A 12,982-nucleotide genomic window follows, 5' to 3' on the forward strand; every position below is an offset into this window, starting at 1 on the left:
GGGCCTGGGCCGGGTCCGCCGGCCCCCGCACAGGGCCTGCAGCCACCTGTCCCTGCACCGGAAACGAGACAGAGAGAGGCTCTGCCCGGGGTTTGTCTATTCTTAAGTGTGGATCACAGAGGCAGTCAAAATTTTAAGTGGCTTAAAAAATTGTCCATATTCAAACTGGCCAGCTGATAGGTTCTGTCAGGTCATAAAGGAGCTGTAAGCACCCCTTTGCAAGAACATCACTTCCGAGACTATGCTTTGCTAACCCATGACAGCTTGGATAATGAATTGTCACTTAGCCCCAAAATTCTGTAACATACATTCATTTTCTTTGTTTAGTTTATGTGTGGTTGTGGCACTAAACATTAGTCTAAAATCTATGTCTGTGTTGTACTCTAAGCAGGAGCAAGTGTACCTGGGAGGGAGTGGTATGTTATCCCACAGACACCAAAGGGAGCAATCTCAACAGCTACAAGACTGGGCCTTAAAATTAAGCTCTGAAGATGGAGCACCATTATAAACACCAGAAAATGTGTATAAAACAATAGTGTTTATAAATCTTTAGCCTTATTGAGCAAAATCTACATGAAACAAAAAGGTTTTTGGAACAGGCAAAGGCACTCAGAGCAGTGCTGCCACAGTATGGGATTCAGAGTCTGCTTCAGGGATTTCCTTAAATACTAAAGTTAATGTAAATTCACAGGCTTTATGAGCAATTACTTTTTCTTTTCTTTTCTTTTTTTTTGCCAATGGCAATTCAATTTTTTTGTGAGCATGCTTATTTTTCACAGGTAAAGACAGCACATTAAGTATTTAGGTCAAAATAAATGCTTAGTCCCTACTCATTCAGACCAAAGCTAGCAGTAATAAAAGACATTAAGAGAGAATATGCTTTGGATTTCTTTCATTAAAATTTCCATTAAAATCTGCTTCTCTCTTCTTTTTCCCCTTTATCACAATTCCTTGTCTATGTCCTTTGCTTCACTTTGCATTTTTTGTATGTTTCTTCCAGCAGACTCCCTCTACGTGCCCTCACCCCTCTCTACCTCCTCTTTCTCTCTCGCCGTCTCTCTTTTTGGAACTTTTTCTGCAGATAGAAAAATGAGTTCGTTTTCTCCTAGTCTGAACCCAGCTAAAACCTTTGCATGTCACAGAGTAGAATGCAGCCTACTGCACTGAGAAAATGATGAACTAAAATCTTTGAAGGTAGGAGAGCAAAAGAGGCTTTTATATCATTATTTAGGAAGCTACATAAGTGACTCCATTTCAGAAGATTCTGCATGACCACAACAGGCTTTCAGCTCTATGCCTGCATGCTCAGTTTGCTAGAAAATTAAGGCACTCTTTTTGAAGGCATTTATTTATTTATTTATTTATTTTTATGTCAGGCTTGGTTATGACATCTAAAATATTATAATCATTCTTCATTTTCTCTTTTCTGGAAATCTAATTGCTGCTTTGACAAAAGAAAAGAAGTACTTTGAACTTATATGTTACTTTCAAGTTCTAAACTCAAAGTTGTTTCAGGCCAATTTATTGTTTTAGCAATGTTCATTCTTGAAGGATTCAAAGAATTGTACAGAGATATAGGCTTCACCATTCTTTCAAGTAAAAGAAACCTGGAGTTTAATAAGATCTGGAATTAAAGTGATGACTTTTTCAACCCTCTCTTATAATAATTACTCCTTTGAAATTTACATCATTGTAGACCCTTAAGATTTCTGAGAACTTCTCCTTAGAGGTCATAAAAATAACAGGGCTGCTATTTAGATGAGATAATTCTTAAGAGGTCCATGGGAAGACAGAAAGAGGTGGAGGACTTCCATCCCCATGTACGTATTAGGCAGCAGAAGTGATGTCCATGGCAGGAAAATAAAACTGCACCCTTTCAAAAAGAGATGTCCTTTGAAAGAACTAGAGAAATGTCTTTTTTTTCATTGATGACAAACCGATGAGGGACCTGTGACAGAAATGTAAAAATACTGAATCAAACTTTTGAACAAACAGCAGAAACCCTTCATAAAGGACTGGGTCTGTCATAAAATCCTAGTATTACCTATAGGAAACATGACTTCTGTATTTTTGTACTCCTACATTTGCATCTATGCTTTACTGCCTCAAAACACTTTTTGCTAAGGAAACAGGGGGCAGTCAGTATATCATAGAAAAGAGAGATCAGAGGCAAGATTTTGATATCTCAAGAACCATCCCTTGCAGTCAGTCTATCCACCATTCCATACATAACCCCTGTTATTTTTACGTGCATGATAAAAATTCCCTCTGCCAAGGCAGAAATTTAGTAAAATCAAAACTAATGAGATAAATAATAATTCTTTACTTTCCCCGAAGCTTCCAAAGATTACCTTTTGGGTTGTGTGTAATAAATGCCTGAGAGAAGCAGAAGCTGACAGTTACAAAGGGCCTTTAATTTAATCTCTTCCGCTCATATGTACAAGTAAATTGTAATGCCTGTATATGTAAAAAATATCTCTTCATTTTGGGGCTATTTGCACTTTCCATACAGTAAACAATAAAAAATTGCGTAACACATTTAATAAATAAATAAAAAAACATAACAAATAAAATCAATCACTTTAACAAGCAAAAAATAACGATTTGAAAGTAATTTGGTCATAAGAATTAATGAAGTAGTTTAAGTAATGAAAAGAGCAAGAAAGGAAGACTGAAGTAAAACAAATCAGCAAACTGTGATGCAAAACATGGAAAATTTACCTATAGCTTTTTAGTAGCCCATGGTTATACAGCATTCAAAGTGCAAACAATCTTTCTGCAATAAAAATAAATAGGGAGGGCAAGAGGAGAAGGCTATTTGGGGGATTTTTTGTTTTGCTTGGTTTTGTTTCTTTTCAGATTAGTCTGAGATCTCTTATGGTCTGTAAAATCTTCCAAATATCATTTAATTTCCTGTGAAGGGAATAATTTTTCTCTCCATTTGCTATGAAAGTGTATTTACAGAGGGGACATATTTTAAATGAGTGGTAAAGATGGAAGGAGAAAATATACTTCTCAAGATATTAAGTTTAAAACTGGTTAAATTGGTCTTTGATTTGGAGAAAACTGAACAGATATTACTGATTTTAGCAGTATTGTACAGAATCAAGATTAAGGGGAAAAAAAAAAAAAAAAAAGAAAGCAAAACAACTAAAATCCCCAAATCATCATTTTCCCTGCCATAAATGTCCCTAGAGAGTCTGAACTGCAATTTCTGCAAACCTGAAAAAGGACTTATGTTTACTGTGAAACTTTCATTGCAGATAGTAGCCTTTACATCTTTGAGGATGTCTGTCTTGAGACACCTTAAGTTTATACATAGCCTAGTAAGTATTTAAAGACATTTGGACAGGAAATAATGACTTTTACCAACCTTGGAGAAGTAAAAATAGTCTGAAAAGCCAAATTTACACAGTGGGCTAAAGTAGTCCTGATTGTGAAATTTATTGCTACTGAACTGCAACAAACATGTCCTGAAGAAAGGTAATTCTTGGTACAAAGGGCTTTCTGAAAACTGAGAAAGAACAGAAAAGCTAATTTTAACTCAGACCGTGTCTACTCAATGGAAAAACAATTCTGGAACAACATTACTAATGGTATATACTGGGAAATAAACATGGAAATTGGTAATAATTTTAATTCATACCAGAAGAGTTAAATAGAAATTCTAACAGAGCTCTTCTTTTTTTTTAATTCACTTTTTATGCATGTCTCAAAGACAAAAAATTGCCCAATATATTCCTTTGATGAACTGAAAAGGAAACATAAAAATAATATTGGAAGCAGCTTTTTGTTCAAGGCAATCAATGGATAAAAACTAGAGAATTCAAGAACATTAGGAGGACATTTCTCTTACATAACTGTAATTTGGAGATAAACACAAGTTTTTACCACAAAAGAGTTTCTCATTTAAATCAGTCAAATGAACAAAAGTCTTCAAAAGGCAAAATGTCCCTCTGCTGAAAGGTATCAAACCTAAAAGTATTCAAAAGTTAAATCTTATAAAATTGAGGAAAGCATAAAAAAATGCTTACCTAAACAATAAAATCTTAAATTTTGTTTACATACATTTAAAGATCCAGTGGACTTATACAGAATTTTGATGTTACTCTCAAAAAGATAGGATGAGAGCTAATAAGAGTCAGAAATACTCAGTATTTCACTGTCAACTCCCTTTATACCATATATGGGAGAATTAGGCACCTTAATTAAGATCAAATCCTAAACCCAGTGAATTCAATATAACCAATGCTCATCTGATGATCTCTAAGACTGACCTTTAAAGTTATCTGTCTCTCCAAGAGACTTGTTTCCTCCTGTCGAGATTGAAAGCCTTTAAATTATTTACCTATGATTGGGTGTCTGCTCTAAAATTTCAGACCAGACTGATCCTGTCTTTTCCAGTGGATAGTCTGCCCAGCTACCTCTGAGGCTGCTCAAGCTTAGCAGGTAGGTTTCAGCATTATTTCACAAAATACCTAATGTCCAAAGTAGGAAAGAATATGCTTTGTTCTTTTTCTGCCAGAAAGTAAGTCTGAACTGAACAAGTGATTCAGTTCATACTGAAATAGAATGAACTCTGAAGATGTAGGAATATGGTATTTTTCTGGGATGGGTGACATTCCAACTGAAATTGTGAATTTTCTTGTACTCTACTTGATACATTTGTTTTAAAGCAGGTGTTATAATTAAATTATGTATTCTTAGTTCTTCAGCTTGAAGTCAAAGCAGAGATGAAGAACTGTTCCAGTTTCATCAGATAGGAATTGACAGTTCTTTCTCAGAGCTATGTAAAACTTTTAGGTCCTTGTATACAATCTAACTAATTAGTATTTTAAAAATGGAATGTTCCTAATCCATTCATTAGTCCTGCAGTGAGGAAAAAACATATTAATAGAACATTTTGTATAACATACTGAAGCATTCGGTTCTTTTGAATTCAAGTGTGATTTCCACAAAACTCAGAAGAAAGCAAAGAACCATTTTGATCACAAAACTTACACTTTTACGGTTCTAGAGACAACAGAATGTCAACCAAACAATGGGGAACACAAAACCACTTCAACACCATAGTATGATACAGCTCAATAAAAGTGCTGAATTTTAAAACCAGCTTTCATGGAATATTTGCTTATTTAATTAACATACTGCTGCACAGGCTTGCGTTCTCTAGAAGCTTAATCTACATGCTTAAGAAACTGACTTACTACCTGCCATCTCTTCTATAAAAACAATTGAACATATGTGCACTATTCTAAAATATCTGCTAGCAGAATGCTAAAGACATTTGACTCAACTTGAAACTTCCAGCAGAAGAAAAATAATTACTTCTATTTAAACAATAAACACATTTGCAAGAATAACAGGAAAGTTTCACACGTTTCTGGTTACAGATGGGTTATATCACAAGTACCTTCTGCTTTTTCAAATCCATAGGGAACAAAAGGCTATGTACTTTCTCTGATTCTCTATAGTTATTGCAAACTAAGTTATTTAGAGAGACAAAAGTGTCAGTCACTTAGAGAAAAAGAAGCTGGGGAAGGAGCAAGTAGCTCCATGAACCATGAACTATAATAAATATGTTAGCATTAGGGATTACTTTTAAGTTCTGGAATCTGAATAAAATTCTGTTTTGAGCAGCAATTATTTACAAAAATGGATCATAGAAACACAGATTCATAGATGGTTTGGGTTGGAAGGTATCTTGAAGATCATCTATTTCCAACTCCTGTGCTGCGGACAGGGACACCTCCAACTAGACCAGGTGATATCAGGGTAGTTGAAGCTCCCCAAGAGGACCAGGGTTTTTAAATTCAGCTGCTATCCGTCTGTAGCTCTCACGAGCTTGGTCTTCCTGGTCTGGTGGCATGTAGCAGACCTCCACTATAGTGTCACCTGTCCCTGCCCTCCCTTTAACCCTGACCCATAATTCCTTGATCAGCTCCTCGTGCATCTCCAGGTGAAGTTCCATGCACTCCAGCTGGTCATTGACATAGAGGGGAACACTGCCTCCTCATTTTCCCTGCTTGTCCTTCCTAAACAGTCTGTATTCTTCCATGCCAACACTGCAGTCACAGGAGCCAGCCCACCAGGTCTTCATGATACCAATAAGATCGTAGCCCTGCAGGTGTGCATACATCTCTTATTCTTCTAGTTTATTGCCCATGCTGGGTGCATTTGCATAGAGACACTTAGTTTGGGTTCCTAGTGAAACTGAATTACTGGCTTGAGTGGATGTAATTCCTTTGCACTTCTCTTCAAGTGCTCCTGCTGACCTGGCATCCATCTCCACGCTCTGGACTTCTCTCACTGGCAGTGGCACTCAAGAGGATTGACTTCTAGGAGCATGTAGGACTGAGGTTCCCCTCCCCTGACAAGTTTAGTTTAAAGCTCTCTTCATCAGTTTGGCAAGCCCATGACTGGAGATGCTTTTGCCATTCTTGGACAGACAGACCCCATCTGACCCCACCAGAGAAGGTTTCTCAAAATGAGTCCCATGGTCTAAGTAGCCAAAACTTGTCTGTGGCACCAGTCCTGTAACCACTTATTGATTCACCAGATTCAACTGGCCCTTTCAAACCCTTTCCCTTTGACCAGGAGCAACGATAAAAATCTACCTGCACTCCAGAGTCCCTTATGTTCTCAGATGTGAATTCCATATTTTTACCTTCGGTATCAAAACCAGCCCAACTGACATGAATTCCATCTGATTTTTAATAGGAAAAGCACTGAGATTCCTCCAGTGTGAGGTGGGAATGGAATGACAGAAACAGTTCTATGAAACACTCTCATCCTTGTCTGGTTAGCCTGTCAAAGGTATGACAATCAGAATGCACTACACTTAAATTGGCAGAGCTATGAAGAGGTGTATTATCTGGTTGAATATGGCCTTATCAAGCAATGAATCAAACGTAATGTCTGTTAAATCTATGTCCCAGTGGGTTTTAAACTTCATTCAGCAACACAGTAATGAGCAAAACACAAGCACTCTTATGGAGTAAAGAGCTTGCAAATTGAGAAACCTCAGTCTTTAATCTCCTGTGTACTAACTCTGGTTTACAGATTCTCTCTCAAGCATTTAATGAAAGATACATAATAAGCTTAATTTAAGTAACCATTGTAACTGACAGAAGTTGATATTTACACCATATTTAAAGCAAATAGCTTTCTTTTCACTGAATACATTCATCATCTTCTTCAGAATACATTTTTATTAATCATAATTAAAAATTTCTAATAAAGAAAGATAAGCAATAGGAGCCAGACATCTGGCAGTCCAGTATTTCTGAAAAGAAACAAAATGAAATTAAGACAAAAAGGAAGAGACAGCTGATTTCAATACTTTATAAGTTTTTTAGATTTCTTTCCTTTAACCCTTTGATCAGAGATAAATCTTATAGAAAATAACTGCTTATATAACAACAATATATATGTATGGAAACAACGTTTGTAGAAGCCAAGTCTTGTCTACATTTTCAATTTAAATGTCTAAATTATATACCAAAGATACACAATAAGTCCTTTTATAAAAACTGTAACTTTAGAAAGAAAGCAAGTTAAGTGCATTCAGCCTAATTAGACACTTGAATGTGCTAGACAGATATATTTATCACTTTCTTTCTGTACTTTTTATTTTCTTATCACGAAGTTTTAAGTAAATTCAGGAGAAATGTTCTACTTTTCTTACAGTTCAGAGGCAGAGGCTTTGGTGCTGGCTTTTGGTGGGTTTGTTGAAAGGGGTTGGCTTTCTGCAGTGATTACACTTCTTTGTAGGTAAGATTTGTTAAAAAATGCTGTAGATTTTCTATTTTTTTTTTTTTAAATACTAAAAGAGAAGAAGTAAGAAGGAGAGCTAGATGGTGGAACATGCGCTTATGTGTTTTACTGTCACAGAAACTTTTGTGGCTCAGGTCCATAAACTCAGTCTTTCAAAACAAATGTAAATGAACATTGATATGCTTATGATTTTCAAATAGACAAGGTTATGTTAGTGGTTCATTAATTTTTGTTCTTGCTGCTGTTATGCTTGTCTGTCTTTTACCATTTGTAGTAATGGGAGTATTAAAAACTCTATAGCTCCAACAGAATCATGCTATTATAAGTTCCATTATAAGATACATGAAATTGTCATTCTTATATTCTGCAGGGTATATTAAGATAAGTGTTAAAGGGACTTTTCACGAACATATAGAATTAATATAGATGTCACTTTGTATCACTTTATTAATTACTCCATAACTGTAACCTGTGTTTTAAGTGGGTTTTGGTTTTTGTTTTAATAAAGACCAGATTAACTTGAAGGTTGATAGGTAAGATTTGCAGCTTCCACAAATCTCACCTCTTAACTTGAATTAGGAATTTAGAGAGTTTTCTCAGTCTATACTGACAAAACCCGTAGTTCAGTGCAGAAAACACTGAAAAAACCAGTGCAAAACAGTTAAAAGGCTAAGTTAATGGACTGCTCTTTTTTTTTCCTCTTCAGTATCCAATGTATAAGGATATTAATGAGAGAAAAAGGCTTGGAGTTTTAAAAGATAAAGTATAACTACATTGGAATTATTCAAATTCTCAACATTTGCTCCCTAGATCCTGCCTAAGGGGTCAATAACAACTCCTTACCCATCCAGGATATTCTGACATCACCTTACTGAATGGCCAATGAGATCAATAGACTTAATTAGAAAATAGATTGATTGGATTTCTAACAAAAAAGTCCAGACTGCATTAAAATAATAGCCTTCAAAAAGTAGAAGTCAATGTTTTCAATGTTTATAAAATCTGTTTCTTTTCAAATTAAGCTTTTTCTTTTTTTGCCAGTGATTCAGTACTAGAAAGACACAAAAAAAATGCAAATTCAACCAAACCCACACTTTATGTAGATTATATATTTTAAAATTATAAACAGAACACATATGGTAGCTGCAAACTCCACAATTTTTTTTTTTCTTCTTTCACAGTTCTTTTCATTTTAAAAACTCAGCTAGGCAGCAAGAAAATTAGTCTTTAAGTTGTGAAGTTAAAAAGTCCAATCAAAATCCAAAGGAGACACAAAGTTTTTTATTACCAGAAGAGTTATTGAACATAAAAAGTTCACTGCATGTATCTTTACTTTGCCTTTAAAGTCCTCCTAATAAAGGTAAATGGATGAGGGGCTGCACACAGCACTAGAAATGCCATGATAAAGAACTTGCAAGAAATTTTCCATTGAATGACCTGCACTGAAACAAGGAGAAGTGAAATTACCCCCAATACAAAACACTTAAAACCACAAGTTGATTAACTCTTCTAAGCTTTTAGTTGCAGTGAGGAAGCAGTGGAGTTTGAAGTTGAAGAAAGATTTCTCTGAAGAGAAGTGACATGCTGTGGGGCAGGAAGAGGATTGAAGATGCAGTATTTAAAAATAGCAGACTGGCTAACATATTGAGTAGGCAGCTTGCTGTGCCACAGAGAGTATGACCACATATGAAACTCATTTATTTAGATCTTCATTCAATTTCTAGTGAATTATAACAACAAATTCTCCTAAAATTAAATTAAGCTTTCCATAAATTTTATGTTTTTGTTTGTACTTTGCACAATATCATGTATCTGGGTCCTGCTAATCGTCACATAGAGTTATAGATTACCTTCCATGGCTTGCATTCTATCATTATGTGTCCAGAATTTCTCAGGCAGGACTGATCAAAGCAGAGTAGCAAAGGTACACTCAGGACCTTTGAGACAGAAGTGATAACTGTTAAACCTTGGTAATCATATAGCTGTAACAATCCAGAGCTGTTTAATAAGTGAGCAATGGAACAGAAGCTGTTCAGAGGAAGCACACATATCCCAACATAAATAAGAGACAGAGCAAAATAGATAACGTTGTTCCTGTGCATTTTGTATTGAAGAAGCAAAGGGACCACTGTTCTGATATCAGCTTCTATGAATATCCAGGAAGATTACACCTACCTGTTTTCTGGCTAGACCACAAAGCAATCATGGATTTTACAAAGATCAATTGAGATCAACAACAGGCAGCTCAGAATTTACTATGTAAAGTCCAGGATTTCACTGTGTTTTTTGCCCTGGCTGCTGGAAGTCATTTCAGTTTATCTGGTGCTTATGAAATAGTGCTTTGTGTCTAGTGCTCCTTTTAAAGCTAGAATCTGAAAGTGATATGATGGCAGAGGGAGATACAAAGTGGGAGATGTACTAAAGGAACACATTTTCAGGAAGTCAATGAATTCAAAAGGGATTCATGTTATATTCAGATGCCAAACAAAGGTGCCAAAATGTTGAGCATTTTTCACAATCCCTGGAGAGAAAGATGAGATAGGAGTCCAAGCTAGAAACACTACTTAATCTGAGTACAATTACTTAACATAGATACAAAACTGGTTTTCCTAGATTAACCCTCTCCTCTGAATCATTGGAACAAAGTCATGAAAATAGATTGTTTTTCTTACTGCTCTGATTTGAGGAGGGTTTTTTTGGGGTGGTTCTTTTTTTCATGTGCAATTATGGAAAAAACAGGTGTAATTCATTGTGGAGACTTAGAAAACCAAAGTTCTTGCTTCACAGAGTAGGGTAGTCAGACTGTACGTTAATATGTCTAATTGTCTTTTCTATGTTGATTTCTTCTCTTTCCAATCTTCATTAAGACTAGGTTAACTAAGATTGGTAAGGGTACCACAAAGTACAGATTTGTAAAAACATACTTTTGTATGTGTTAGTCAAGTACTAGATGACTAGTTTTTCAGTTAGGGAAGAATGCTTTCAGTCTTGGGGAAAAAAACAAAAAAAAGTGTTTCTATATAAAGCTAGAGAATTTATGGTATGCATATCAATGAATATAATTTTTATGGAAATTGACATAACAGTAATGGGACTCAACAGATGGAAAAAATTTTTCTTGGGCTGTGTGTGATATCCACTATAGCATCTAAATAAAACACCACATTTTGTTTAAAGTAATTAAGTCTGTTTAAAATTATTATAGAGGACCACTTTTTCCTGTGCCTACATCAATCACATTCAGAAACATTGTCAATATAAATCACTTTATCCATTATTAACAAGTCAAAGGATTTACCCGCACATTTCTCATAAAGCCTTGTTGTAAGAAACAGTGTTACAAGAAGCAACAGGAATCCTCACAAATTTCAGCTGATTTGCTGACAGTGTTTATTCTGTTGTTTTTGTAATGTAGTGTGTTGTCAATGGTGTGAATCAATACCTGAAAGTAGCTGAACCTCTCAGTGTGTTCTATTTCGCAGCTGGCTGAATGCTTACTGCAGAAGTTTGTAGTGATGCGGTATTAGAGGGTATTTTCATGACTTGAAGCTGGAAAGAAGAAACTAATTAATTAAAATTTTGTTGAGTACCTTCTGCAAATGAATTTAAAACAAACAAACAAACAAAAAAACCCAAAAAACAAACAAAATAAACCCAAAAAACAAACAAAAAAAACCAACCCAAAGCTCTCATATGGTGAACTGATTGTAACAAGCAGCTGAGACTACTCAACTGCTGGGTCATTCCCTCTTCAGAGGGGTGAGAGAGAGCATCAGAAGAACAAAAACCAAAAACTAGTGGGTTGATATAAAAGCAGTTTAATAGGTAAAGCAAAAACTTCACAAACAAGAAACACGAAGCAAGGAATGAATTCATTGTTTCTTATTGGCAGGCAGATATCGGCGCTTCCAGGAAAGCAGGGCTGCATTATGCTTATGATTACTTGAGAAGACAAACACTACAGCCATGAACATCCCTCATTTCTGCTCCTTTTCTGCAGCTTTTACTGTTGAGCACATCATGGAGTAAGGCATATCCTATTGGTCATCACATATCAGCTGTCCTGGCCAGGTCCCCTCCCAGATTCTTGTGCACCTGAAGCCTGCTCAGTGGGGTGATTAAGTCAGATACTGGGACACTCATAGAATTGTACAATGGTTTGGGTTGGAAGGGACCTTGAATGTTACCTCATTTAAACACCCCGGCTGTGTGCACTGACACCTTCTATTAGACCAGGTCACTCAAAACCCCATCCAGCCTAGTCTTAAAAACTTTCAGGGATGAGTATCCACAGTTTCCCTGGGCAACCCATTCCAGTGCCTCACCACCCTCATAATAAAGACTTTTTTCCTAATATGTAATCTAAACCTAATCTCTTTCAACTTAAACCCATTACCTCTCGTCCTGTCACTACATGCCATTGTAAATAGTCTTGTGTGGATACAATATTGCTGCTAGCAGGAATTTTTCCTGCTTCTTTCCAGTCCCACGAGATACTTTTCTTTCTCACGGAAAATATTAGCAGAGCTCTATAAGCTATGAACACCTGCGACCTTGCAGAGCTTTCTTAATGGTACAGTAGAAAAATATTTTGACAATGGATGTTTTAGGATTTTAGCCAATCACCCCAAGGGGTGGCTGATCCTTTGACCAATTAGACTATGAAGAAAAAAGTCTATAAAAGAGTTTGTAAAATAATTAAATAAATCAATCTTGCTGCACAATTCCTGCCTGCTGGATCTCTCCTCTCCTCCCTACGGCTGCAGGATACCGCAATAGTCTTGCCCCATCTTTTCTGTAAATTCCCTTCAGGTATAGGAAGGATAACCAAGTGGAGGGGAAAACAGATTGCTTCTAAAGCAAGGAACCTCAAACTTGAGCTCAGTAGGGGTGGTAAAGTAACAGTCACATTCCCTTTGTGATTTTCATCACAATTGTCATGGGTTAGCAAGCATAGTCCCGGAAGTGATGTTGTTACAAAGAGGTACTTACAGCTTCCTCTATGACCTGACAGAACCTATCAACTGGGTAGTTTGAATGCAGACAATTTTTTAAGCCACTTAGAATTTTGACCATGTCTGTGGTCCACATTTAAGAATGGACAAACCTCAGGAAACTGGCTCTCTTGTGTCTGGCTGGGGGACAGGTAACTGGGCTGGGCCCATACAGGGCCCTGTGCGGGCCTGCCAGGGCCTGCCGGGACCTG

At 36.3% G+C, this 12,982-nt stretch overlaps 1 long non-coding RNA gene across 2 annotated transcripts in view; it reads right to left on the reverse strand.

Moving 5' to 3' along the window:
* Positions 1-217: 217 nt before the first annotated feature.
* LOC108445489 overlaps positions 218-12,982 on the reverse strand; it is a 191,368-nt gene continuing 178,603 nt past the window's right edge. Inside the window, exons 4-6 of one of the 2 annotated variants that reach the window (XR_001860369.1) lie at positions 11,219-11,325; positions 9,627-9,713; positions 218-1,948 (exon numbers count right to left, since the gene is read on the reverse strand). This is a non-coding gene — a long non-coding RNA (uncharacterized LOC108445489). Of the gene's footprint in view, positions 1,949-9,626; positions 11,326-12,982 lie in introns of both variants that reach the window. The other variant, XR_001860368.1, reaches the window with a different exon arrangement.

The sequence above is a fragment of the Corvus brachyrhynchos genome, unplaced genomic scaffold (genome assembly GCF_000691975.1).
Source record: "Corvus brachyrhynchos isolate BGI_N302 unplaced genomic scaffold, ASM69197v1 scaffold331, whole genome shotgun sequence".
In the NCBI taxonomy this organism is placed as follows: Eukaryota; Metazoa; Chordata; class Aves; order Passeriformes; family Corvidae; genus Corvus; species Corvus brachyrhynchos.